The sequence below is a fragment of the Pelophylax lessonae genome, assembly GCF_965119305.1.
Source record: "Pelophylax lessonae genome assembly, chromosome: 8".
Taxonomy (NCBI): Eukaryota; Metazoa; Chordata; class Amphibia; order Anura; family Ranidae; genus Pelophylax; species Pelophylax lessonae.
Genome location: NC_138775.1, coordinates 65,558,728 through 65,585,453, shown reverse-complemented (window position 1 = coordinate 65,585,453; position 26,726 = coordinate 65,558,728). Strand labels below are relative to the sequence as shown.

Sequence of the window (26,726 nt, the reverse complement as noted above, 5' to 3'; positions counted from 1 at the left end):
CAAGCACTTTAAAGTCACTAAACTATTGTACTGTTGCTATGGGTAACCCAGGGGAACCCGTCACCAGCAGCTCCCAAGGGAGTAGTGCTACACACGCATGTGTATTTGTGCTGAGGTGCACACCCTAATGCACAGGTGTCAAACACAAGGCCCGCGGGCCGAATGCGGCCCCCCCAGGCCATTTCATGTGGCCCTCGCACCTCTCCTGCAGCTGCAACACCCCCCTTGTCTCTGCCCCCACCTTGTCTCAGTAGTTGGCAGCAGAAGGGACAGAACTCCTTTGCCAGATCCTGCACTCCTCTGTGCAGCTGCAGAAAGGCTCGTCTTTGCCCCCCCCCCCCGCTCCCCCCCTTCTCAGCAGTCTGCAGCAGAGAGGAGGGCAGAACTCCTACAGATCCTGCACCTATCTGTGCAGCTGCAACACCATCTTGCCTCTGCCTCTCCTGGTCTGTCTCAGCATTCTCTGGAAGCTGACTCCAGCCCTCCTCTTGTTCTCCTCCAGAACTTGCACTTCTTCCCAGATCCACCTGCATCTTCTTCCTGGCAGCAGCACAAGGTAAGGGGGGTGCACTGTGATGTAAGGAAGGGTGGGTGACTCTTGACTTCTGATGGTGGGGGGCTCTTGACATCTGATGTAAGGGGGGGAGCTCTGGACATCTAATTTTAATTAAAGATATAACCGGCCCTTTGAGGGCAACCGTAATGCTGATATGGCCCGCGATAAAATTGAGTTTGACACCCCTGCCCTAATGCAATAGGCTGCACACACCAATGTTCTAATGGTTAGTGGGGGTCAAATCAACGTTCATTTTTGACTGAAGTGATGAGAATTTTCAAGGGCTCAGAATGGAAAACTTTTCTCAAACAAATGAATTTCTAACAGTATGTGGTTTTTCGGTCGGAAAGTCTATTCTCTACAAAATTGAATGCAAACACAATTTTTAACTACTTTCAAAAACATTTGTCAAGCTGTTGTATGTATGGAATGTTAGTGCAAATTCTAATGGTGTATAGCCAGATTTACACAATGTCCTTTTTTTTTAACTTTTATTGCGATGAATACTAATAGACAATAAGGAGACATTTTTTACCTTCAGGTATTGTAAGATTCTCAAGGCCAAAAAACAAAAAACGGGTGCAGAAAGCTCTAAATTCAGAGCGGGCGGGGTACCTTGCAGGCATTTGTACTCCAGGGCTTGCTGCTGTCAGGGGCTTGTCAAAACAATCCAAGTCAAAAGATCTTAAGAATTTAACAAATAGGCTCTAATTTGTAACAATACAACAGCAATCTAAAGTGGAATGTGAACAATAGATTATCTGGCCGGACTCTACAAGGAATACGTAGTGCTTTGTAGCATTTGGTCCTTAAAAGATGATTATTGTAATTTCTGAAAGTTGGGTGCTCATGTCACATTCATTTTACTAATTGCATAAGCTCTAAATGACTTGGCCTTAAACTGTCCCAATTAGTTGGATGGGATGTAACCTAAAGAAGGAGAACAAGGTGGAAATGTTACCTTTGTGCTCATTAGAACTACCTGTTGTATTAGCATGTGTGAAGCAGAGAATGAATTCATACCAATAATATGCAGGCCTATGAAAAAACATGAATATTCAGTTTTCATTGATTATATCAAAGCAGGTCTACTTATGAAATCTTTATATTTTCCCCCTTTATTCAGGAGAGGGTCATATAACAGAACCATATAGAAAAATGTAAACAACTATACATGATTGATACTTTGGTCCGCATTGCAAGGCTAGGAGATGGTGTGCAAGGACAGGCAGTTGACATCTAGGGATCAATTTATAAAGCCATAATGCAGCCATGCCACTGCTTAATGTGAAGCTTTAGTTATAAATTTAACTAACGCAGATCACTTGAGGCTGACCCCTTTTGCTGCTATAGCAATATAAATGATTAAAATCCAGTATTATGCTGTCTCTCCCTACTCTGCACATTCTCAGTTGCTCTCTACTTTTTGGCACTGTGCCAAAAACTTAGAGGCCGATCTGCTGACAGCCTAAAGATTTACTGCTGCTCAGGGGCTCTGGGCTTCAGCAAAATGGCAGCCTCCAGCAAGAAGAAACATGAGAAATGCTGGAGGTAATTTACAGCAAACTAATTTTGGTAGTATAATTATTAATGTGGATTGTATGTTCCTAGCTAAAGACCATTATTTTTTTTTTTTTTATCAAGTTCTTATGGGTAAAGTTTTGTTTCTTCACACGTTTCTAAAGCACAGCATAGTGCTTTACAAATCTGCATTGCACTCCAGGACTCTGAAGCAAACAGAGTTTAATTAAAGATGGGGGTTAGGTATGGGAATTTCTACATAGTTCCATTTGGTCAAGCTTGGACCAAAGTAATTATGAAGGTGCCATACCTGTGCAACCTGGAAATCATTGTAATAGGCATTGCCACTGGCTTCCAGGTTCTGTGCAGAATGGCTGCTGACTGATCACAGGACATCACCTGATGTCACCACCCTGCCTCTCCACCTTGTCCAATCAGATAACACTTTGCATTCATTCTTTGAATGGTACCTGTGCCCAGTGAGCAAACTCCTTGTTCTTGTCCTTTGTTGTACTAAAGAAGATGGGCTTGTGCTTTGTCTAAATAGAACTTTATTACTGAGTTTTCACCTTTAGGTCCTGTGAGTGCCACTTTACCTATTGGATTAATAATACATTTTACATATCTATTGGACTCAGATATACCACTGCTCAAAAAAATTAAAGGAACACTTATTAATCCGAGTATAGTATCAAGTCAATAAAACTCCTGGGATATTGATCTAGTCAGTTAAGTAGCAGAGGGGGTTGTTAATCAGTTTCAGCTGCTTTGGTGTTAATGAAATTACCAACAAGTGCACTACATGGGCAACAATGAGACAACCTCCAAAACAGGAATGGTTTTACAGGTGGACGCCACTGACATTTTTTTCCCTATACATCTTTTCTGACTGTTTTTCCCTAGTTTTGCATTTGGCTAGGGTCAGTGTCACTACTGGTAGTATGAGGTGATACCTGGACCCTAAAGAGCTTGCACAGGTAGTCCAACTCCTCCAGGATGGCACATCAATACGTTTGCAATGTCTTCTACCACAGTCTCAAGAGCATGGAGGATATTTCAGGAGATAGAAAGTTACTCTAAGAGAGCTGGACAGGGCGGTAGAAGGTCTTTAACCCATCAGCAGGACCAGTATCTGCTCCTTTGTGCAAGGAGGAACAGGATGAGCACTGCCAGAGCCCTACATAATGCCCTCAAGCAGGGCACTGGTGTGAATATCTCTGACCAACCAATCATAAACAGACTTCTCGAGGGTGGCTTGAGGGCCTAACATCCTCTAGTTGGTCCTGTGCTCACTGCCTGGCACCATGGAGCTTGATTGGCATTTGTCATTTAACACCAGAATTAGCAGGTCTGACACTGGCGCCCTGTGCTTTTCACAGATGAGAGCAGGTTCACCCTGAGCATATGTGACAGACATGAAAGGGTCTGATAAGCCGTGGAGAAAGTTATGTTGCCTGTAATATCATTGAGCATGACAGGTTTGGTGGTGGGTGAGTGATGGTTTGGGGAGGCATATCCACGGAGGGACTCACAGACCTCTACAGGCTAGACCATGGCACCCTGACTGCCATTAGGTATCGGTATGAATTCCTTGGACCCATTGTCAGACCCTACACTGGTGCAGTGGGTCCTGGGTTCCTCCTGGTGCATGACAATGCCCGGCCTCATGTAGCGAAAGTATGCAGCCAGTTCCTGGAGGATGAAGAAATTAATACTATTGAATGGCCACCACGGTCGCCTGACCTAAATCCAATAGAATACCTCTGGGACATTATGTTTCGGTCCAACCACCACTGCCTGGTTGCATCTCAGTCTCTTCAGGAGCTCAGTGATGCCCTGGTCCAGATCTGGGAGGAAATACCCCAGGACACCATCTATTGTCTCATTAGGAGCATGCCCTGATGTTATTAATCTGATTATTTTCTGAATTTCCACCATACTAGGAGTCCAGCCCTCCACCACCATTGAAACTCGAGAACACCAAAATATCAGACAAAAAAATCTCCATAAGAAATCAACATTTATTGAATAAATATTGTATAAACAGGCTGACACAAGATACTCTTTTACACGCAAATGGATGAAATGATCTCTATCCATATCTATAACTATACGCACTAAACATTGAATTACACAGTCATTTTTTTTCGTGCCCATTGTTAATTTCTTAAGGTTTTCATATCAATTTCCGTATTCACAGGTCTATATTACGATCCAGAACATGCCACTTTAAAAGTCAGAACGAGAAGCACTATCAAACAAGGGTGAAGAGTTCCTGGGGACAGGGAAAACGTACTCACGGTGCAGCAGAAAAACATCCAAACATCACCTCACGCAAAAGGAAAAAAAAACATATATTTTTTCTTTTTACAGGCTTTGAGCATTTAACCTTTTTCAATAATAAACACTGCTTATTTTAAACAAAACAAAAATATGTTTTTGGAATCTCTGCATTCGGACTTCTCATAAAATACTAATGTACTGTAAGTAAAATTCACAGGAGTCATAACAAATTACTTAAACAAAAAAAAAAAAATAATCCCCAAAATTATATAATAAATTAAAAAAAAGTTACAATGAAGATTCCTAGTTCACAGTGTTTATTATAAGCCCCAAGATTTAGCATCTATATTACATAACATCATTCAGCATATCAGAAAATAATTTTCTTTTTAAATGGGACGGCTGCCGAAAATTTGATACAGTCTTGCACCATTAATCATCAGGAAAAAAATGCCCAAAAATTGTACAAGAGTGAAAATTGGCACATACATATAAATTAATTAACTGTACAATTAAATCTGCCCATGATATACCTAACATATCTCAAAACTCAAATAATGTCTCAATCTACTTCAAGTATTTTTAATTGCAGAGTTAACGTAAAAACCTGGTTGTAAAGTGGGGGGGTTGACATTGGGCCCCCTATGGGACAACAAGTTGTTCCAAGTAATTGTTGTCAGTATGAAAGTGCAACGCTTGTCATATGCTAAAATAAGTATAAATATATCTGATACCTTCACAATATGCACACGATAATGAAAAGGACACATCGTTATAAATAGCTTTTTCATTTACACCTTGGCATTACATTCTTCGGTTAGGAATGAAAAATTAAGTACACATTATTTATCATAAATACATATATGATTTTATATGATCACTAATAATACTGATAGCTCTGTTAGTTAAAAAAAACATATAAGATGCTCCCATACATAGCCAGGGAATTCTCAGCTAGCCAAGTGAGGGGAACTTAACGGGAATTAGGAGAGAGTTAGGAGTCTTTGGGTAAACTAAAAAAAAAAAAAAAAAAAAAAAAAAAATATATATATATATATATATATGTATATGTATATATATATATATATATATATATATATATATATATATATATATATATGTATATATATATATATATACACACATTTCCATACACACAATCACACATTTAAAGAAAAACTCCACTTTCATTAAAAGTAAATTTTATATATATACTACACAGTATGTGTACAGTACAGCTTGGAAAATCTTGTTTGATTGTCTCACTACTTTAGAAAAATATAGAAGTTTTGCCCAAGCTCAACCGCTATGTTTTATATCCAGGAGCTGGAGTCCAGTGCTCTGGCTGGGGCGTTCAAATCCCAAGGTAGTAGATATCAATAAGATTAAAGCCAGCCACTCAGAGTGCTCTTGCGAAGAAAATTCTTTATTGGCTACATGTATAAAAGCATGATACAGAAGATTCTAACACGTTTCGGCTTTTGCAGCCTTCCTCATAGCATCTAAAGTGGAGTTTTTCTTTAAGGATTTGGACACTTTTCAGTGTGTACTGATCTGCTGCCTTCTACAGCCTTTGATACATTTCTTCTTCCCTCTCTATATGAAGATGTTTGTGTATGTGCTTTTTGTCATTATATCGGGATAATATTGATAGTTTTTTGCAAATATATTGTAATGTAATATTAAGCGTAATGTAATGCAAGCAATATGAAAGAAAGGAAGTTGTTAGATAAACTAATATTTAGTGGGGCACCGAATTTTCGGCAACCAAAATTTTCGGCCAAAAATGGGCCTATCCCATTTCTGCCGAAAACGGGTCATATATGCCCGAAAATGAATGGCCGCCGCAGCAGCAGCTTTCACTTTAACTTATATGGTGCTCCCGAGACCCGCCGTTTGTACCTCCTCACCCGCCCTGCGCTAAATTGGTTGCTAGAATCGCCAGCCTCCTGGCGTCTAGCAACCAGTGATGTCACGATCCCGAGAGGAAAGCGAGGCTGAGAAGAGGACCCAGCATGCAGAGCCGCTGCGGATAGGAAGGACAGGAACAGAACCAGAGTCAACCTGCTATCTGTGGGGAGCAGTGAGTGGCAACATATTATGTGTTATGATGTGCATCATTGTTTCCCTATACTTAGCTACCCCCTGGCACTATACCTGTATAATACAGCTATGGGGCAGGTATATAGTGCCAGGAGCATCTATATACAGGCTGTAACTATTTTAAAATCATTTGGGGAAAAAAAGTAATTTTCGGTTTCAGTTTTCGGCCAAGGGCATCCTGAATTTTCGGTTTCTATTTCAGCCCAGAATTTTCATTTCGGTGCATCCCTACTAATATTATTTTCTCCAGTGAACAAAGAAAGATCCCTTACTCTCAGAACAATAAGAGATACAATAAATCTGCCATGAGAAAAAAATGTGGCATACTGACTCCCATGCCTAAAGGGAATGTATATTATATTTCATGTTTATTCCCATGGCATTGTGGAGTGGTGGTTACTAGTAACCACTATTGGAGGTTCTGGTGTAATTTTGACTACTAATAGGATCAAACACAGAAACTCTACTAGAAGATAGATAGATAGATAGATTGATCACATTTTTGGAATTTGGAGGTCTTTGAATTCAATTATCAAAATAGCCCAATGCAGCAAAAAATATGAAATGGTAAAAAAACTATTAAAGCTGGACTCCAGACATTCATTGATTAATTTTAGATAGGGGTGGTTAGTTAAAAATTCTTATCCTGTTTTTATTTCTGTCTATGACTCCATTAGAGATTCTTTCCTTTATTCTTTCATCCTATGATGCCAGTACAAGAAATGGGGATGCGATTGACACCAGAACAGAAAGGAGCAGAAAGAAATAAACATTGTTGGAAGTTCTAAGCCCTCCACACTACTTTGCTAAAAATTTGGGGAATTTTAGTCCCTGTTGAAAAGATTTTACATCATTTCCTGTCTATTTCCTATAGGAAGGCAATTAAAACAAACAATCCTTCCCTTATGATTGTTTTCTACAAGTTACTTACTTTGCACTGTCTTATAAAGATGGATGGTGTGTGATACAACGGGGGTTGGTATTTGAGGGAGCTGGGGGTGAAGTGGCACAAAATAAGAATAAAAAAAAGAAAGAAAAAGCTTACACAACACATAGCCGATGAATGATGAGATAAGATCTAACAAATGAAATTCTGTCTACTTTGATGAAAAGATTTTTTTACACCCAATATCTAGCTCTGGTTAAAAATGCATCCTTTTACAATACACCTGATAAAAAAGTAACCTGTTTCTTTAAAATTTTGAGTAAAACAAATACGGGTATTGCTTTAAGTATATTTGCAGCCTAATCTTTTTCTTCATTTTTGGATAGTGTAAAGTTTTTACGGTTGTCTGGAAGTCGCTGAGAAGATTCCTACTCCCTCGCATCATTGGACAGGAAGTGAGAGAAAATCTCTAAAATGGACACAGAAAGCTACAACAATAATTTTAGTTAATAAGTCAAAAAAGACTGCGGGTAGCAATAAAAATGAAAAGAAAGCCTCGGGCAGCAATAAAAAGCTGATAGTTTTAGGCCAGGTTCACACTGCTGCGATGTAATTCGCCCAGGAATCACAACCCAAACCTGCTCTAGCCAAAATAGATAGAAAAACACTGGCTGGACTAAAGCTTATCATGAATGGATCGCTGAAGAAAAAAAAAAACAACTAGATTCCTCCATCCACACAATTGAAGTGGATGTCCCTGCTGGCACATTGTATTTTAACAACGGAGATTCTCTGCTGTCAGAATACACTGATCAGCTGCTGCAGCTGCTGATCGAGAAATATTTTCCAACAAACCTGATTGACTGCTGTCAAGTAGGAACAGCCACACATGAACTGAAATTCAGCCAGCTTTACACTTCAGGTTCAAAACTTTCTGCCAAAAAACAGAGAGTAGATGCAATATGAAGTAGTACTTGCATACAGAACTCCTTTTACACAAGAATAGGTCTCCTATCCCTACGACTTATATTGACATTGAGGACAAGCTCTACAGAAATTCACTACATAGACCGATATTGTCCCATACTTTTCTATCTAAATTAGTTCTAAGAGTGTAGGGATAAATTATTTATTCATTTAATGCTTCAAAACAATAAATCAGTTGCTACAGCTATGATTGGGTGGGGTGAATCACCTACTGATTTCCCAAAGTGGTTCTTCCCTGTATTTGTATCCCCCCCCTCTCCCTCACCCCACTGTATACTATCCTAATCCACCACTGTGCCCATTTACACTCTGTCCTCTCTGCTCACAGAGGCAGCAGAGCCATTGGCTCCCACTGCTGTCAATCAAACCCTGTGAGCAAAGAGCAGGGGTTGAGGCTGAGCCACGCTATGTGTGTCAATAAACACAAATAGCCTGGATCAGAATCAAGTCCAAAGGTGTGTCCCCATAGCAAGCCACTTGCTATGGGGGCACATGAAGAAGAAGAAGAGGAGCCAAGAGCGCCAGCAAGGGACCACAGAAGAGGAGGTTTGGGGCATCTCTGTGCAATACTATTGCACAGAGCAGGTAAGTATAATATGTTTTGGTTATTTAAAAAAAAAAATAAACCTTTACAACCACTCTAAGAAGACTCCAGAGGAGAAATCTCTCCACCATAGTTCCAAACTCAATCTTCCATCCCACAATAGCTTTTCATCCCTACTATGAGGTTCCCACTCTACCTTCTCTATAATGTTAACTGAATACAAAAATATAAAGGGCAGAGTAAGAATCCCTTGTAAGGACTAGTGTGAAGAATTAAGAACCCAGGAGCAGATATTTCCACGTCTGAATCTGTGATAGATGAAAGATAGATGGTAACTGGCCACCCAGAATCTAACCCAAAATTAGGAGAAACGTTAAGGATAGAGTAACTCTGGGGTTTACTAACTAGAGGAGCATAAAATGGTCTCTTGTGAATAAGGTGAAGCTGTGTTCAATTTGAATTCCCAATTATGTTTAGGTTATTATAGAAAGAAAAAAAGGATTTATACTTGAGCATGATTGGATGAAGTAAAAGCAACATCAACCAATTCACCAGACTAAGCCAGCACTCTACTCCTTTATTAAACAATCCCTATAAAGTCCATCATGCCTGATCTTTTTATGTGTTGCAGGATCAGTACACACCTACTTTATACATGATATACATATTATAAAGAAAGGAATAAAATCCACACACATAACGCAATCAGAAAATAAATTCTGCATATTCGCACACAATTTACAACCATTTTAACATGCAAAACACAAATAAACTATGATTGTTTTTTTAACCGAAGAACTGGATATAATGCATATCATTTTTAAAAAATCATTAAGGTTCCGTCTTCTGATTAAAGTATAATCATTCCCTTTTTGTTTGGGCAGAGTAAACTTTTTGTGTTGCATACTTCTGTATTCCAACCTCAGACTACCCAACAAAATTGTAATATAGAAAAGCATTTCTCTGTTACAGACATCCCATGCAATGTCAGAGAAACATGCCACATTTTAATTCTGTGTCCGTTTAACCCCTTCACTGCTTTGGAGGGCCTGCAGAGGTTAAAGAATACAAAGGTCTCTAGCAGTAAGGGGTTAAATTTGCCTATATATTGATTAGGCTTTCCAACCTGGCCCAGAGCACTTTAAGAACTTTGCTTCATAACCATAAAAGGGATCGGCCAACTGCTTTAGGGATAATAACACATGGGCAGACTTGATTTGATCCAAGACCCTAGCATTTTAATGTTTGGCAAGCATGTGCATTCGTCGTAGGTTCTACTCCTTGTTCCATAGCAGATTTCTTTTTTTTAGCAGACCATATAAATAATGAAAAGTGTGTAGCAAATGGCAAAATTTAAAGCATAACGCTAATAAGCAATAATTGCAGTTCATCTGAATATATTATGTAATCCCAACACAACAGATGGAAAAAATGTAAGAAAATATTATATATGTGTGGTCGGTGTAAACCTGTCACAAACCTGAGCAATTTAAACTAAGCATATGCAAATGCAAAAGCAGAAGTAAAAAATGCATATCAAAGTAATCCAGATATATAAGCAGCTGAAGGGGGCAGAGATTGAGGCAGACAGGGCTAAGTCCAGAACAGGGCAGAGATTCAGGCAGACAGGACTAAGTCCAGAATGGGGCAGAGATCCAGGCAGACAGGGCTAAGTCCAGAACGGGGCAGAGATCCAGGCAGACAGGGCTAAGTCCACAATGGGACAGAGATCCAGGCAGACATGGCTAAGTCCAGAACGGGGCAGAGATCCAGGCAGGCATAAGTCCAGAACAGGGCAGATACCTGGGCGGGCAGACAGTGGTAGGGGCTGGTAGCTGAAGCAGGGCAGACAGGGTTAAGTCCACAGGCCCTTGGAATGGGCTATGGGGTCTGGTCATAGCTCAGAGCCTCACACAGCACAGACAATACAGAACTACGTGTCCCAACAGTCCCAGGGTGCAGAAAGTAGCACACAGTCCATACCGATAACTATAACCTAGAACCCAACTTTTCCTGTAAGAGTTGAGCTTGGCTCCAGCCTTTCCTGCTGCCTTCTCCCCCCCCTTCATCCCCGACAGGTTGCCTCAATGACCAGTAGGGAGCTTCAGGGGGTGGGACCAAGATTAAATTTTATGGAGAAGCTGTAATATGTAGATAAAATATTTATAATATTGAATATACTGATCACCTAGATATGCAGTTTTTACCAAAGGCTATCTTTGTTAAAGTATCTTTCCAACACATGTGCAGTATGAACTGCATCAGTTTGTAACAGGTTTATTTTAGACTGTTGGCTCTTATACAAACTTTGCATACTGTCCATGATAATTCTTTGAAATGCTTGCTTTAAGGTTTTAACAAAGCTTTTCAGTAAAAACTTTTAAATCATAACTCTGAGCTAGTCAAAGAAGTTACATGTGCCCCCAAAACCCCCATACATTGCAAATTTTGTCTAGGAGGAAAGTCTAATACTAGGGAGTACTTTCCCTAACTTGTGGTCCTATGGCAGACGTCATTCCGTTCTTCTCTCTAGCTTCAGAATGTGGACAGGCCCTCTATGTCATCATGTACAATGCAGGAATGTTGGTGGCGAAAGTCCTGTACTGTTTATATAGATAATGGAGAAAGGGCCATTGACACAACCAGTCAGAAACTGTCAAGAAGATAGGCTTCGGTGGATCATTCGTTATTACCAGGAAACTTCATGACTGTGAATTAAGGTAAGTAAACCTTTGTATCCACCCTAGACAAAACTACTATTATATTCTGCATATGCTGGGGGAGGGACACATTTAATTTTTTTGGCCACCATTATATGGTGAACAGAGGCTTCTTGGATCTTCTGCTGTTGCATGGCTGGTTAAAGCAGAACAAGGGAAACAGAAAAATATGTAAGTTAACCAGTTTACCTGATTATTAATTCCAGCCAGTATAATGATTTAAACACTTTATTTCCCACCAGGTGGCACCCCTATTTCTTGAAATCTGCATTGCAGCTTCCTGCCCCACCTGCCTTCTCACTGGACAGGGGTGACTCATGATGATGGTTTATTGTAAAATGAGTGAGCTGGAGACAGTGGTGACATGGAAAGTTGCAAAAAGAAACAAAAAATAGAGTTATCACCTGCCTAGAAGAACTGCATCAACCAAAAAACTGTCTGTATAGGATTAGAGTGTATGTAGCAGTTTGCCTGAAGATCCACATAAGGCTTGCAGGAAGCTCACAAAACAGGCAACTGAAGCCACAAAACATGCTTTTGGCCTTGGAAGTCCATATCCCTTGGTTAGAACATTAACAGTTTGGAGAGGACAGAGGAGGGGACTGTTATTTTTGGAAGAAGGACGTAAAGACATATTTTTTTTTTTCATTTGACATCATTAAACAGTGTTTTTCCAGAACATATGGCCATCCAAGTGCTTTAAAAATGGCAGTTTGGCTTTCAGGTGGGACTGTTTCAACTGATATGTATAGTGTGTATCACTAAACTGAATTGCTTTTTTTGTTCCTGTGGGTTCTGACCAGGATCACACAATACATGTAGTGAACACAATACAACAGTCACACATTGGCCACAGATGGTATTTTCTGCAGAGCTGCATCAGTGAGGTTTCAATCCGCAATAGATCACTCCTGGGGCTGCTTCACTTCTCTGCTGAATCTTCCTGTTCCTTAACTGCAATGAAAGAAAAAACATATTTTTAACACTCAAGTGAACTGTTTTTCTAAAACAACTTAATACAGAGCACACATATAACCTAATATTACACTGTTGCATATCACAGTAAAATAATGTGAAATTTGCTTTTAGAGCCCATTTAGCCCATGGAGATTCAGGGAAGGGGGTAAAGGAAAACTGCCTAACTTCAGAAGTAATAATATGCCTGTCAGAAACAATTACATCTTCAGGTTATATTAAGTAGTCGTGGTGTTTTAGCTGAGGATAACAAAAGGAAACAAAGGGAACAGAAAAACCAACAGTGTAGAAAATTACTTATTGGAGAAGATGCCTATAATACATGGAAGAAGATTATTGTAATCAATTGAAGGGTGTGGGTATTTTTTGAGACAGTTGCTCAAAGGTCCTATGCTCATCTAATAAAATGGTAAGCTTAGTGTGTGTTTGCCATGCTTGCCAATTATTTCCTTGATGAAAAAAGAGAAACCAGCATAGGAATTAAAAAAATACTCCCAGGACAGTATTTTTAGGATATGTGGGGCTGGTTGCCCACAGTCGAGATTCTTTCCCATGCAGACATCATCTTCACATCAGCATTAGGGATGAGTGAACGGTTCGGCCCAAGCATAAGTTTGGGCCGAACATATGCCTGTTCGGTCGTTCGCCAAACATCTGAATTTGTTGGAGCGAACACCCTGCAATACACTGAGTGCCTTTAGCTGGTTGTTAAGGAGCGGCGGTGGAAAGCCGGGCCACGTTTGCCATGCTTGCCAATTATTCCCTTGATGAGAAAAGAGAAACCAGCATAGGAATTCAAAAAATACTCCCAGGACAGTGTTTTTAGGATATGTGGGGCTGGTTGCCCACAGTCGAGATTCTTTCCCATGCAGACATCATCTTCACATCAGCATTAGGGATGAGTGAACGGTTCGGCCCAAGCATAAGTTCGGGCCGACCATTTGCCTGTTCGGTCGTTCGCCAAACATCTGAATTTGTTGGAGTGAACACCCTGCAATACACTGAGTGCCTTTAGCTGGTTGTTAAGGAGCGGGGCTGGAAAGCCGGCCACGGCATCCTTAACAACCGATGTGTCTTAAGCTGTCAATGGGTTTTCCTGCCAACAGCTAAATAAAAAAAAAAAACTTAGGAAAAAAACGTCAGAGCCCCCCCGCCCCAAAGCACCCCCCCCCCCCATGTTGAGGGCATGTTGCCTGGTATGGTTCAGGAGGGGAAGTGCACTCGCTTGTCTTCCCCTTTCCTGACCTGCCAGGCTGCCTTTATACCCTGTTACCGCAAGTCAAGCACTGTTATTTCCTCCAAATCCAAGTTTCCTTTTGATTTTTACCTTTTGTTTTTCTTCTTCTCTGTTTCCAAACAAGTAATCTTTTGTTAAAGGTTCTCCATATACAGAATGTACCACCGTTGTTATATGTTTGTATTCCTCTTTATCAAAATACAATAAGATTTATTATAACAAAGATAAATACCCTTCTGTTTGCAGCAGCCCACCCAGACCCCCTAATTCCCCTCCTGAGCCAATCTTTATCCAGCAGGGGCAGGGCTGGAGCTGTGACTTGGCTCGGGTGCCCCCACACCAAGCTGCATGCTGTGGGGCCACTCAATAGGAGGGAGGGGCCAGGAGCACAGAAGAGGGACCCCAGAAGAGGAGGATCCAGGCCACTCTTGCAAAACCAAATGGACAGAGCAGGTAAGTATGACATGTTTGTTATAAAAAAAAAAGAGAGACTTTACAATCACTTCAAGTACAGTAGTTTATCGCCATTCAACAAGGGTGCTCCATTTTAAATCATGATATGTTTGGTATCTATTTACTCAGCATAACATCATCTTTCCCATTTTACAAATAATTGGGGTAAACATAGTGTTTTTTTTAATTATTAAATAAAACACCATGCAAATACTGCATGACAAATTATTGCGATGATTACCATTTTATTGCCTAGGGTCTCTGCTAAAAAAAAAAAAATGTAATATTTATTAGGTATAAGTAATTTTCTAGCAAATAATTCTGATTTAAAGTTGTAAACAAAAAATGCCAGAAAAGGCTTGGTCTTCAAGTGGGTAAGGTTTGATTTAACATCCACCCTCACCATTAGCAAAAGTGTTGCCTTCACACTCACTGCTGCTCAGCTCAATTGCCAAAAGCCAACTGTGGCAGCCCTGTGTAAGCTCTAAGTTGTGAATTGGAGCTTACACAGGGTTGAGAGTTCTCCCCTCTAGCCTCATATGACAGTACTGAGTCAATAACCAAACACCGGCACAAGGGGTGTTATTAGTACCAAGTATCTCTCTTTGCTCCCTTTGACCAAACAAATCAAGAGGGAAGTGAAAGTAAGAGTCGGTTCACACTGGGGCGACACGACTCTGTACTACTTCGGGGGCGACTTGTGCATTACCATGCACCACGACTTCGGAGCGACTTGCATGGACTTCACATAATGGAAGTCTATGTAAGTCACTCCGAGGTCACCCTGATGTAGTACAGGACCCTTTTTCTAAGTCGGAGCGACTTGTGTCGCTCCTATTAGAACGGGTCCTGTAGCGGTCAAAGGACCGCGAGGGAGCGCGACTTGTCAGGCTGACAAGTTGCCTGACAAGTCGCGCTAGTGTGAACCGGCTCTTAGGAGTAAGGCAGAACTAGTTATCTTCCTCCTTCTCCTTTCTCAACCTTTTCAACACAGCAGAACCCTTGAAATAACTTTCCAATCTCAGGAATTCCCTGTTAAAAAATACTATTTCTACAACTCACGACACATTACTGTGATGGTCAGTGGGAAGAATACTCCTTACACTTGTGATCAAAAAGATCAAAGGTGTCAATGGAAATGTATCTGTGAAGCAGACATTTTTCATTGACCAAGGAGCCCCTAGCAGCCCCTGAAGAACCCCTAGGTTTCCATTAAACCCTAGTTGAGAAACCCTGGAGTAAGGAGTATGTGCTGCTGGGGAGGGGGAATATAAGTGAACCTGTTTCTTTTTCCTACATAAAAAGATGTACCAATCTGACACCTGGAATTGTCTGGAATTACCTCTTGTTTTAAGTTTAGTACCTTACTACCTAGTACAGGTGAAGTCTCAATAGCATTTTTATTATTTACTTTGTTATACCTTTAATGCAAATCCAATAATATATAGTACAAAAACATTTACACCATTTATCTAAAATAAAAAAGAACACATTTGTGCAGTTTATCTTGACCCTTTTAACAATACACCAAGTAAACTTAAAGAGCATTTCTGAAGTTTTGTCAGCTGATAATAGAGACTTTAGTTGAATATAGACAAGAAAATTGTTCAGTCTTTCCTCATATATGAAGAAAGGGACTTTCAGCCAGCAGATTACACAGAAAATGACAGGTTTTTCTGATAAATGGGGAGAGCCGGCCTCTCACATCTCTCACTGCAGGTATGTGAATGTCTCTGTGATGTGTGCGCTTCTGACTGCTCCATGCCTGGGGCTGTTCCTGGCCAATTACAACATTTCTGCAGTTGCAACATTATCCTCTTCCTAACAAAGAAACTGGGAGATCAGACAAACCACCTACTCTGCTTGCTAATGATTTCAGATGCTACTTCGCATTCCTTTCCTTTAATAGGTAAAAAAACTTAAAAGAACAGACAAACATAAACAATTTTCGATAACTGATGAGATGGCTATTAGACATCACCATCTTGGCTTGGTGGAAGTTGAAAGATAAGGGAAAGCAGGGCTATAGCAATTCTTGATTTGCAGCAGCTGCCAGCAACCTGCTGCCCTCCAGCTGTGAAAGAACCAAAATCTCAGTCTACCCTGCTAGCTGTTGGTTGTCAAGGCAAGCTGGGACCTTGATTCCTCTAAAGATCAAGAGCGGAAGGTTGGCCAACTCTAGGCTTAGTTTTTTCAGCACTCCCAAGGTTTATTTACCATAAGTCATCAAAGGAGAGGTCTAGACATAGTCTGAAAGAACCATTGAAGGCATTTAGTGGGAAATAGGCCCTCTACAGACAACATTTGTTGTTTTAGAGCAGGGGTCTTCAAACTATGGCCCTCCAGTTGTTCAGGAACTACAATTCCCATCATGCCTAGTCATGTCTGTGAATGTCAGAGTTTTGCAATGCCTCATGGGATGTGTAGTTCTGCAACAGCTGGAGGGCCGTAGTTTGAGGATCCCTGTTTTAGAGCATCCACAAGCAAGGGTAGCACTTGGATTTTTTTTCTCAAATAAAAAAGGCAATGTAATGTACTATATGAAAAAAAATGGAGGTATTGTGAAAAATAGTCATAATATTTACAAGATATGATAATGGGGATTATTTGGCAGAGTACAAGGAAATCATCTGAGACTTGCCTTTAAACCAGTCAAGGGGGCAAATAAACAAATTTAGAATGCAAAGTTTTATTTAGCAGCCAGGTATTAGGTGCAATTCATTAAAGCCTAATAAACGTTCAGTCTAAATTAGCTGAATGCATTCCTGGAGTGGGTAAAGTCTTACCATTTGTTTTCTTTAAAAAGTAGTCACAGCATGAGTAGAAAAGCCTGTCCCCTGCCAGCAGGCTGAAGAGTAGACGTCGCTTTCTATAGGAAAGCTGTAACTTCTTTTCAGAGGTCCACCACACCCTCTGCTGAGTTAGAGCCAGAGATCTTCATTCAGAATTTTAGGTCTGACTCAGAGGGGATGTGTTAATCCTCTACGATCCTTTCCCAAAGGGAGCAGTGGTCCTCACTCGACAGGTGCACACAGGAGACAGGCTTTTCTATTTAGGTTTTAGCAGCTTCAAAAAGAAAATGAACTGTGCACACCTCCTGTTTTGATACACCTGAAATGTATTTCGCTGATTTAAAAGGGTTCAGTTTGGTTTTAAGAATTCTTAACCTTGTTAGGACACTAATGTAGAAGCAGCAAAACTAGAACATAGCAAGTAGAGCATTCTTTGATGTGCAATGTTCAATTTAGTTGGTGCATTTATTTGAAAACCAATGGGATATTGAAAAACCCATATTTAACTGATCAATCATACTGGATTGGTCAGTATGTTCCCATATTACTATTATGTCTGTAGTCTAGAAGTCTGACTTTGGAACTGAATGTCCAGCCCATAAACAAATATAACTAAATCTGTATCTAGTTGCCTAATGTTCAACCTTATTAGCCCTTAGCCAAATCTTCTGGTGCATTGGTCATCTCATAAAATGTTTTCAAATTTACAGTGGCCCTAAAGATGTGCTAAAGATGTGGATTTCCTTGTTTTGGGTGGAATGAGTGAAAGCAGTTTAGGAATGTTGCCCTACTCAACTCCTAAATTCCTGGCGTGCGGGCGGTCTTCGTCGCCGGGGCTGGAACCTACTTGTCCCATTCTCCTCGCCCTTACACTTACCCATTGCCATTCTGACTCTATCCTTCCTTCCCTTCTTTCCTGTTCCTCCCTCTTTTTTCTTTTTCTCTTCCTCTTCTTTACCTTTTTCCTTACCCTCCTCTATCTTTTCTTTAAAAAGGGGAGGTGTGCATGGGGTGGTACCGGAAACCTAACAATTTGCCTTGCTGGCGGCTCTGAATACATACTTATTGCAGCGAACATACATTCACCATAACCTCCTCGCACCCGTTTTCGGGAGTGTGGAGGCTAACATCTATATATTATGTACGTGTAACGCTCTTGCGTTTTTTGTTAGTGAATGGATTTGCAGCTGCAGAATTATTACACTCAGTAGTCATGTAGAGATGTGTTGAACAAACATATCCAACTCTCAGGACTCATCACTGTGCACAGCCTGATTTATGCAAATATACATACACTCAATATGATGTTCCTGGAGTGATAGGATGTATATGATAGTATAGAGGTGAGAGACAGGCGTTAGAAATGGTGAGCACTCAGTAGTAATATTCAGGAGAGTGGTAGGTGATGATAGGTAGTATGCAGATAGGTTTAGCAATCATGTATAGTAACAGGTGGTAGGGGACAGCAGATGAAGTATACAAGAGAGAGTAACCTAGTGCAATGATGTAGATGATGGTAGGCTCAAGAGCTAGCAATCTATGAAGTTATGCAGATGATAAGAATAGTGCTTACATAGTAACAGTCCTTAGTATGCAGAGGTAGATAGTGTAAGTTAGTATAGGAAGAAATCCCCTGTGGGGTACTTATCACAAGTTGGTTTAGCAGTAGCAAGGTCCAGTAACAAGAGAGTGATCCGGTAGCGAGATACGGGATCGGTAGCGAGGTTCCGGTTTTGTTCAGGCAAAGGAATAGCTAGAAGCTCCGGCAGCATAGGACAAGACTGGTCAAGCATGCGGTTTGAATGAGCAATGAGTGAGAGAAAACCGGCGATTGAAATAGCCGCTCATAGCGGCGCTCGGCGATGATGTCATCGTTCTTAAAGGTGTATGCGTTCCACCTAGTTAGCAAGGTGGGACGCAATATTAAGGTAGAAATGGGAAATAAGGGTACCAAAGGTACCAGAATCTTACAGTACGAATGTTTGGTTTCCTTTGTTTTTCCTTTTTGTCTGGAATTGTTTCATCCTGCTGTACTCCTCTCTGTGTTTTAATAAAGTTATATTTGAAAAAAAAACAAACAGTTTAGGAATACATAGAGGAAGTGGAGACTGGTGACAGTACACAGTGTGACCTTTCTGCGCAGCATACTGCATGTCATGGTTATGAATTGGTGACCTAAGGCGTTTGATATTATATGTAATCCATAACCTTGTTATCTGCTCACGTAAAGCTATTGACATTGTTTGTATCTAGAGGCCAAATACTTTTTGAGAATCTATGTCACCAAACAGTCAAGAATGATGGCGCTTAGAATTTTTTCAGCTGACCTGTGGGTCACTGGCTGGACAAGCTTGTTCAAATGTATGGTCATGCTCTCTGACGTACCTCTTCAACAATCTTATTGGCAAGAAGTTCACGGTAAGAAGTAACCTCTATTATAGGAGCAGCCTTCTCTTAGGTAAAAGGTCAGGCACATATTTTGCAATTAGGATTGTGGACATATCAGCTGATCTTTACAGCATGTTCAGATTAGCAGTCATTTCAATCATCCACTGATGGGCCCTACACAGGTGAGTCAGTATCTTTTTATTAGTATTTGCTGGATGAGTGCAATGACATAAAGCTATCAAATGGCTGCAATATGAATTGCTGATTTATAATTAAAGTTGTTTTCCTCTTTTATTGAGAATTGACAAAATCATTCTACTTTCCCCCTTTCCCTGCTGGGCTGATTTTCTTTGTCTGAGTCACAGTCTGCCATAGGGATCCAATTGGTTTCCAATGCCAGCTGTGTTGCACAAAGCATGGTCTGATCTCATAAAACCAATGAACAGTAATTGTTTTTCAAGAGTAGCTGAAAAATGCAAGCAGTGGCTGCCTCAGAACAACCAAGTGGCATGAGCTAGTACAAAGGCTATCTGCTATTCCAATGAAAGAAAACAACTCTTTAAATGGGGTTTATATGCAATGTAAAAGTTGTTGTATTCTTCTTTCAAGTAATCCTTTACAAAAGGTATATCAACAGTTAAAGAAAAGAGAAGGATGGCGCTCAGGTGTGCACTTGTGATGAAAAAAGTACAAATGTGACCTCAGAGAATGGTCTTTGTGAAGGGCCTCAAAAGTTTAATAAACTCATACAATAAAAACTATTTAATCAATGAAAATACTTCCAAACCAGACTCTGAAGCCTCTGGAGCCTCTGGATCTCCTAGGGAGCTGTGAGAATCCCTGGTGGTAATCGTGGGACTCGCAATGACATCAGGTGACTTGATAAAGCTATACACAGCGAAACATGTAGTTGTGGCAACCAGAAGCTCTTTTGAAGCATTTGCGATACTTCATCCACCTCGCCTGGCCTCTGTGTGTCCCCGCGGCATCATTTCCGGCTACTTCCGGTGACGTCATACATGCGTCACTTCCGGTCCGCACGTAGGACTCGGCTTCCAACTACGCACTGGCCCCGGTTCAGTGTAGCGGCCGCACACAGAACCGTGTGAGCCACTACCATCGGAAGTTCCAGCTTTCTATCAGGGAGCATCTTTTTTCATCTGAGTCACCTGATGTCATTGCGAGTCCCACGATTACCACCAGGGATTCCCACAGCTCCCTAGGAGATCCAGAGGCTCCAGAGGCTTCAGAGTCCGGTTTGGAAGTATTTCCATTGACTTAATAGTTTTTATTGTATGATTTTATTAAACTTTTGAGGCCCTTCACAAAGACCATTCTCTGAGGTCACATTTGTACTTTTTTCATCACAAGTGCACACCTGAGCGCCATCCTTCTCTTTTGTTTAACTGTCTGCATACACCATCCTGTGTTAAGGATCAGGCGACCGTGGCGCACTTGGAGCATAGTCTTCACCAGTTTATAACTTTGGGGGTCAAGATACAACATGGAAATTGCATGTAGGACTGGCGCTTGAACTATGTTTGTGGTATACTAAGGTATATCAACAGCCAAAATGTACACTCACTGGCCACTTTATTAGGTACACCTGTTCAATTGCATGGTAACACAAATTGCTAATCAGTCAATCACATGGCAGCAACACAATGCATTTAGGTATCTAGACATGGTAAAGACGACTTGTTGAAGTTTAAACTGAGCATCAGAATGGGGAAAAAAGGGGATTTAAGTAACTTTGAATGTGGCATGGTTGTTGGAGCCTGAGTATTTCAAAAACTGCTGATCTACTGGGATTATTATACACAAGGTTTCTTCACTATAAGAGCTGTGAAAATGTGGAATAGACTCCCTCCAGGGGTGTTTCTGACTAGCTCACTAGATTGCTTTAAAAAAGGCCTGGATTCTTTCCTGGGCAGACTTAATATAAGTGGGTACTAATATTTATAGGGAAAGTTTATCCAGGGAATTGCCTCTCGGGGGATCAGGAAGGAATTTTTTTCCCCTACTGTAGCAAATTGGATCATGCTTTGCTGGGGTTTTTTCGCCTTCCTCTGGATCAACTGTGGGTATAGGATTGTGTATATTGGATTGTACCGTTGTGTTTTCATTACTGTGTTTGGTTTTTTTATTGGTTGAGCCAGATGTGTCTTCTTTCAACCTACTATGTAACCATCTCTAGGGTTTACAGAGAATGGTCAGAGAAAGAGAAAATGTCGTAGGTCAGAGGAGAATGGGCAGACTGGTTCGAGATAATAAAAAGGCAACTAACCCAAATAAGCAATCGTTACAACCAAGGTATGCCGAATACCATCCCTGAAAGCACAACACGTCAAACCTTGAAGCAGACAGACTACAGCAGCAGAAGACCACACCAGGTGCCCCTCCTGTCAGCTAAAAACAGGAAACCGAGGCTACAATTCGCACAGGCTCACCAAAGTTGGACAATAGAAGATTGGAAAAACATTGCCTGGTCTAATGAGTCACGATTTCAGCTGCGGCATTCAGATGGTAGGGTCAGAATTTGGCAATAAACATGAAAGCATGGATCCATCCTGCCTTGTATCAACGGTTCAGCCTGGTAGTGGTGTAATAGTGTGGAGGATATTTTCTTGGCACAATTTGGGCCTCCTAGTACCAACTGAGCATTGTATAAACGCCACGGCCTACCTGAGTATTGTTGCTGACCATGTCCATCCCTTTACGACTACAGTGTACCTATCTTCTGATGGCTCCTTCCAGCAGGATAATGCCCCATGTCACAAAGCTCAAATCATCTCTAACTGGTTTCTTGAACACGAGAATGAGTTTTCTGTACTCCAATGGTCACCAGATCTCAATCCAATAGAGCACCTTTGGGATGTGGTGGAATGGGAGAATCACATCATGGATGTGCAGCTGACAAATCTGCAGCAACTGCGTGATGCTATCATGTCAATATGGACCAAAATCTCTGAGAAATGTTTCCAACACCTTGTTGAATCAATGCCATGAGGAATTAAGGCAGTTATGAAGGCAAAAGGTGGTCCAACCCGGTATTACCTGATAAAGTGGCCGGTGAGTGTATTTCCAATGCTGCATAGAAGTGTTAGTACCCCTGTCAGATTTGATATTGCTTTTGATTCTTAGTAAAAAGAATGCCAGACATCCACAAACTTCCTAATTGCAAGAGTCATATAAGGTGTCAAAGTGTTTCAGGTGTACAAGGGGCACCTTTTATCAGGGCATAATGCCGGAGAAAAAGATAACAATACAATTCTCCAGTTTGTGTTTATCTTATCTTAATGAACTTCATTGGGACAATAGAAATGTTGTCCACTAATGCTGGACATACTCTGATTGTAATTCCGACAGACTGGGTGGAACTGGCTGCATTTTGGTGAGTGTGTTGGTTTCCCTGCTCCAAAGAAGTCAATCGTGTAATCGACTTCTGTTGAAGGGACATTTTGTAACATTCTCCACTGACAGCTTCAAGTGCCAGGGTTAGAATACAATCTCCTGGCAGGGGAGATTTGTCAACTCACCTTGGTTGTCTGGATGGAGGAGTCAGCCTGCTCCTTATAAATCCAAAGAGTGTATTTCTAGGACCCAGTCCAAGGAGCTGCCTGCATATGGAAAACCCACACCCATCTACAACACTTTGTGGACCCATGATCTTCTTTGTCCAGTTTTGTTTTCTTGCTCTCTCTATATCCTGGCTGGGGAGATTCGCCCTCTCTATTTGCCTTGGGACCATTGGGAATAGGATTTATTGGGGAATTGAAAACTTTATAAGTATCACCAGAACACCAGAGTTGGGATCAAATCTTACAATTGGCAGAACTGTTGCAGTGATTTCTCCTCATTTTGGAGAGGTTCCTTTCCATTTCTATTTGTATCTCTAAGACAAAATGTGAAAGTAAAACTAACTAATAGTCGTTAAAATACCAAAAAAAAAAAAAAAAAGCTGGGGGGGGGGGGTGGGGGGGTGGGTTTAGCATTCCGTACTCCATCTAAAATGAAAAAAGTGTGGGCATTAGATATGATATACCCTAACATATTTAATATTAAGACCATCACTGTTTATTCTTGCAGGTCAAAGCCCAATATGACCAATATGAGTAACAGTAATACAAATACTAGTGCTCATACATATCAAGAAGTGTTTCAGGCCATGTCATATTGTGTCTTCTGGTTCTGGTACACCGGGGAAGCTGCAAGAAAGGTGTCATTTGACCCACTTGCTCTGAGCCCAGGTTGTTATGGGTCCACCCCGTACCTATGATTACCTAGAGATTAGCTAATTTCTCTTTCACTCTGTCTTCTCCTCCTATCATGATGCTCCTTATCAGCACATGAATTGACTGGCTTCTCCTTGGCTGTTTCTTTCTCTCCCAGTCCCCAGTCTTACAGGGGGTTGCAAACTCAAATAATTCCACTGCTTGCATTTGAATAATACATTTAAAGTAAACCTTAAACTACCAAACATGTCCCCCCCCCCCCACCCCGCCCTTACCCAAACTTCTATACTGCAGGTGGTAATGTTACTATCCTTCCAGCCAGATACCATGGAATGCTGAGTACCCACAATCTCACAAAAAAATGCTCACTAGCACAGCACAAGAGTATCTTCTCATGAGATTTGGAGTAGAGTACTCAACATTCCCCAAATTGTCACTGGAAGGGGGATGATAACACTTTTCTCTAGGTGCTGTGGGAGGACCTTGAGTATAATACTTTTCCCCCACACTCTTCATTTCTTTTATTTCAGAAAACATTTTGTCATGGAGGGGAGGGGGTGAAAAAATTAAGCGGCTTTACTTTAGTAATGCATCAATAAATATGCATTCATTATTATACCTGCCTAGAGTTCGGCTTTAAGCTTTTAATGTTCCTTTAACTAATATCATGTTCTGGTGACACAGTATATTGTTTTTTATTCCAGCTTTGTAGTATGCTTACAAACCCCTTTGTTGTTTTAAATTTACTCAGCATTTACTACTCCTTCCCAGCCTTGGAATTGGCTTTTTTCTGAATCGTTTCATTCAGAGCCCTATAAAGTCACTTGGTTGTTTTTCTACCTTCCTCTTCATCCGTAGCCTCGGCACAAAAATCTTACATCTCAACACTAGACAGCAGAGGCACCTCTATTTTCTTTACCATAAGTCTAATAGGAATGCGGTCAATGGTAATGTGTCTTTTATAAATAGTCTTTTTTAAGTTTCTTTTGCACAAAATAAAAATAATAAACCTGAAATAGTTCAGGTTATTGATATGTAATAGTTTACTTTTTCATTTTGAGTGGCTTCGTCTTAGCGCCCAATCACTCTAATTTTGAAATGTACGAGTTTTGTACATTAATATACACTGTTATTTTCTATCTGTTTATTTGTTGAGGTGTGCTTTTAGATTTTTTTTTCATACAGTTATGACGCTTAAAACAACATGCAAATGAATGCTTTTATGATTCCTCAATCTGAAATGGGCTGTATTTTGGTAAAGCAGCCCCTTTTTTAAATCAACTCATTCCCTTATATTTTAATGGAACCCTAGAAATTTCCAGTTTTCAAGGCAAATGTGCCCAAATCTCACCCAAGTGACCTTCCATACCGTCTGCTTGAACAGGACTTGTAGGTGACACCATCTGCCCTTCTCCATCAGAGCACAGTGACAATCACTGCCTGGTCTGCACTAAGATGCTATGTATGCCCACAGATACGAATCATAGGCAGATTTTAGTTTCTTTCCCCCAGGCCAATTGTCTTACCTCATCTCAGTGACTGGCTAGACATCGAAGCCACACAAATCATCCTGGGGTTTTAGGGGAAGGGGGAACTAACAGAGACAGCTTACCCACTTCGTGTCAGCACTCCTAATACAAACTTTTGCCCTGTAATGCTAGAAGTTTGGTTCTAGGTCTTCAGACCTAGTTATAAATTTGTGCTGTGTGAGTGTGGCTTTTTGCCACTCTTGGCAGTCCTGGCCCCCTAGACCATAGCCTACATTGGCTATGCAGAAATCCAGCCCTGGATACCACTTAAGGAAGATAGAGGATGGCCACACTGAAACAAGTCAGTCAAAGCTTACAATGCATCTGTGGCCAGGCCATGCATGCTTCCAGTAAATTAGCTACTGTATAAAACAAAGCAGAAGCACCATTGTTGTTGAAGTTGTTTTCTCGGTAGCTATATATATATATATATATATATATATATATATATATATATATACACACTGTTTAAAAAAATTAAAGGAACACTTTGAAAACACATCAGATCTCAATGTGGAAAAATATCATGCTGGATATCTATACTTATATGGACTGGGTAATGTGTTAGGAATGAAAGAGTGCCACATTGTTTGATGGAAATGAAAGGGATCAACCTACAGAGAGCTGAATTCAAAGACACCCCGAAAACCAAAGTGAAAACATTATGCAGCAGGCTAGTCCATTTTGCTGAAATGTAATTTTAGCAACTCAAAATGGTACTCAGTAGTTTGTATGGCCCTATCATGCTTGTATGCATGCGTGACAACCTCGGGGCATGCTCCTAATGAGACGAAGGATGGTGTCCTGGCTCCTGGGGTATTTCCTCCCAGATCTAGACCAAGGCATCACTGAGCTCCTGAACAGACTGAGGTGCAACCTCGGGGCGTGGGATGGACCGAAACATAATGTCCCAGATAGACATATGCCGGTTTTCGGTAATTCGATATATCGCGGTATTGCATAGCCACGGTATTGTTATTGTGGCATTTTTAAAATACCGAGTTTATCTGTCAAGTCTGCCTGACTTGTGAATTGATACATTTCAGTGAGCTGGATGACTCATTCACTCACACAGCTAACCCCTTTCAGCATTAAAGTCTCCTAACTATAAACAAAAATGATTACATTTGTATCTTTTCCTTCCCTCTGCCAGGGAGAAAGGAAGTTTAACCTCTTAAAGACTGGATCTTTTTCTGACACTTGTTGCTTGCAAGTTTAAATCAGTTTTTTTTTTGCTAGAAAAGTACTTAGAACCCCCAAACATTTTATATATTTTTTTAGCAGAGACCCTACAGAATAAAATGGCGATTGTTGTAATATTTTATGTCACACTGTATTTGCGCAGCAGTCTTTCAAACGCAATGATTAGACTTTAATGAATAAAAAAAAAAAAAAAAAAAAACGTAACAGTAAAGTTATCCCAATTTTTTTTTTTTGTTACACAGAGAATCGTGATCTTTATTCCAAGCTAAAAAATCGTGATTCTCATTTTGGCCAGAATCGTGCAGCTCTAATAT

General features: G+C 40.6%; 1 protein-coding gene across 6 annotated transcripts in view; it reads right to left on the bottom strand.

Annotated features, from left to right (window-relative positions):
* Positions 1-11,838: 11,838 nt before the first annotated feature.
* The window catches only part of ERC2 (ELKS/RAB6-interacting/CAST family member 2), a 1,553,364-nt gene continuing 1,538,476 nt past the window's right edge, over positions 11,839-26,726 (bottom strand). For all 6 annotated transcript variants that reach the window (XM_082265097.1, XM_082265099.1, XM_082265101.1 and 3 more), the window contains one exon: positions 11,839-12,554. The gene's annotated coding sequence lies outside the window, so the exon portion shown is untranslated. The remainder of the gene's footprint in view (positions 12,555-26,726) is intronic.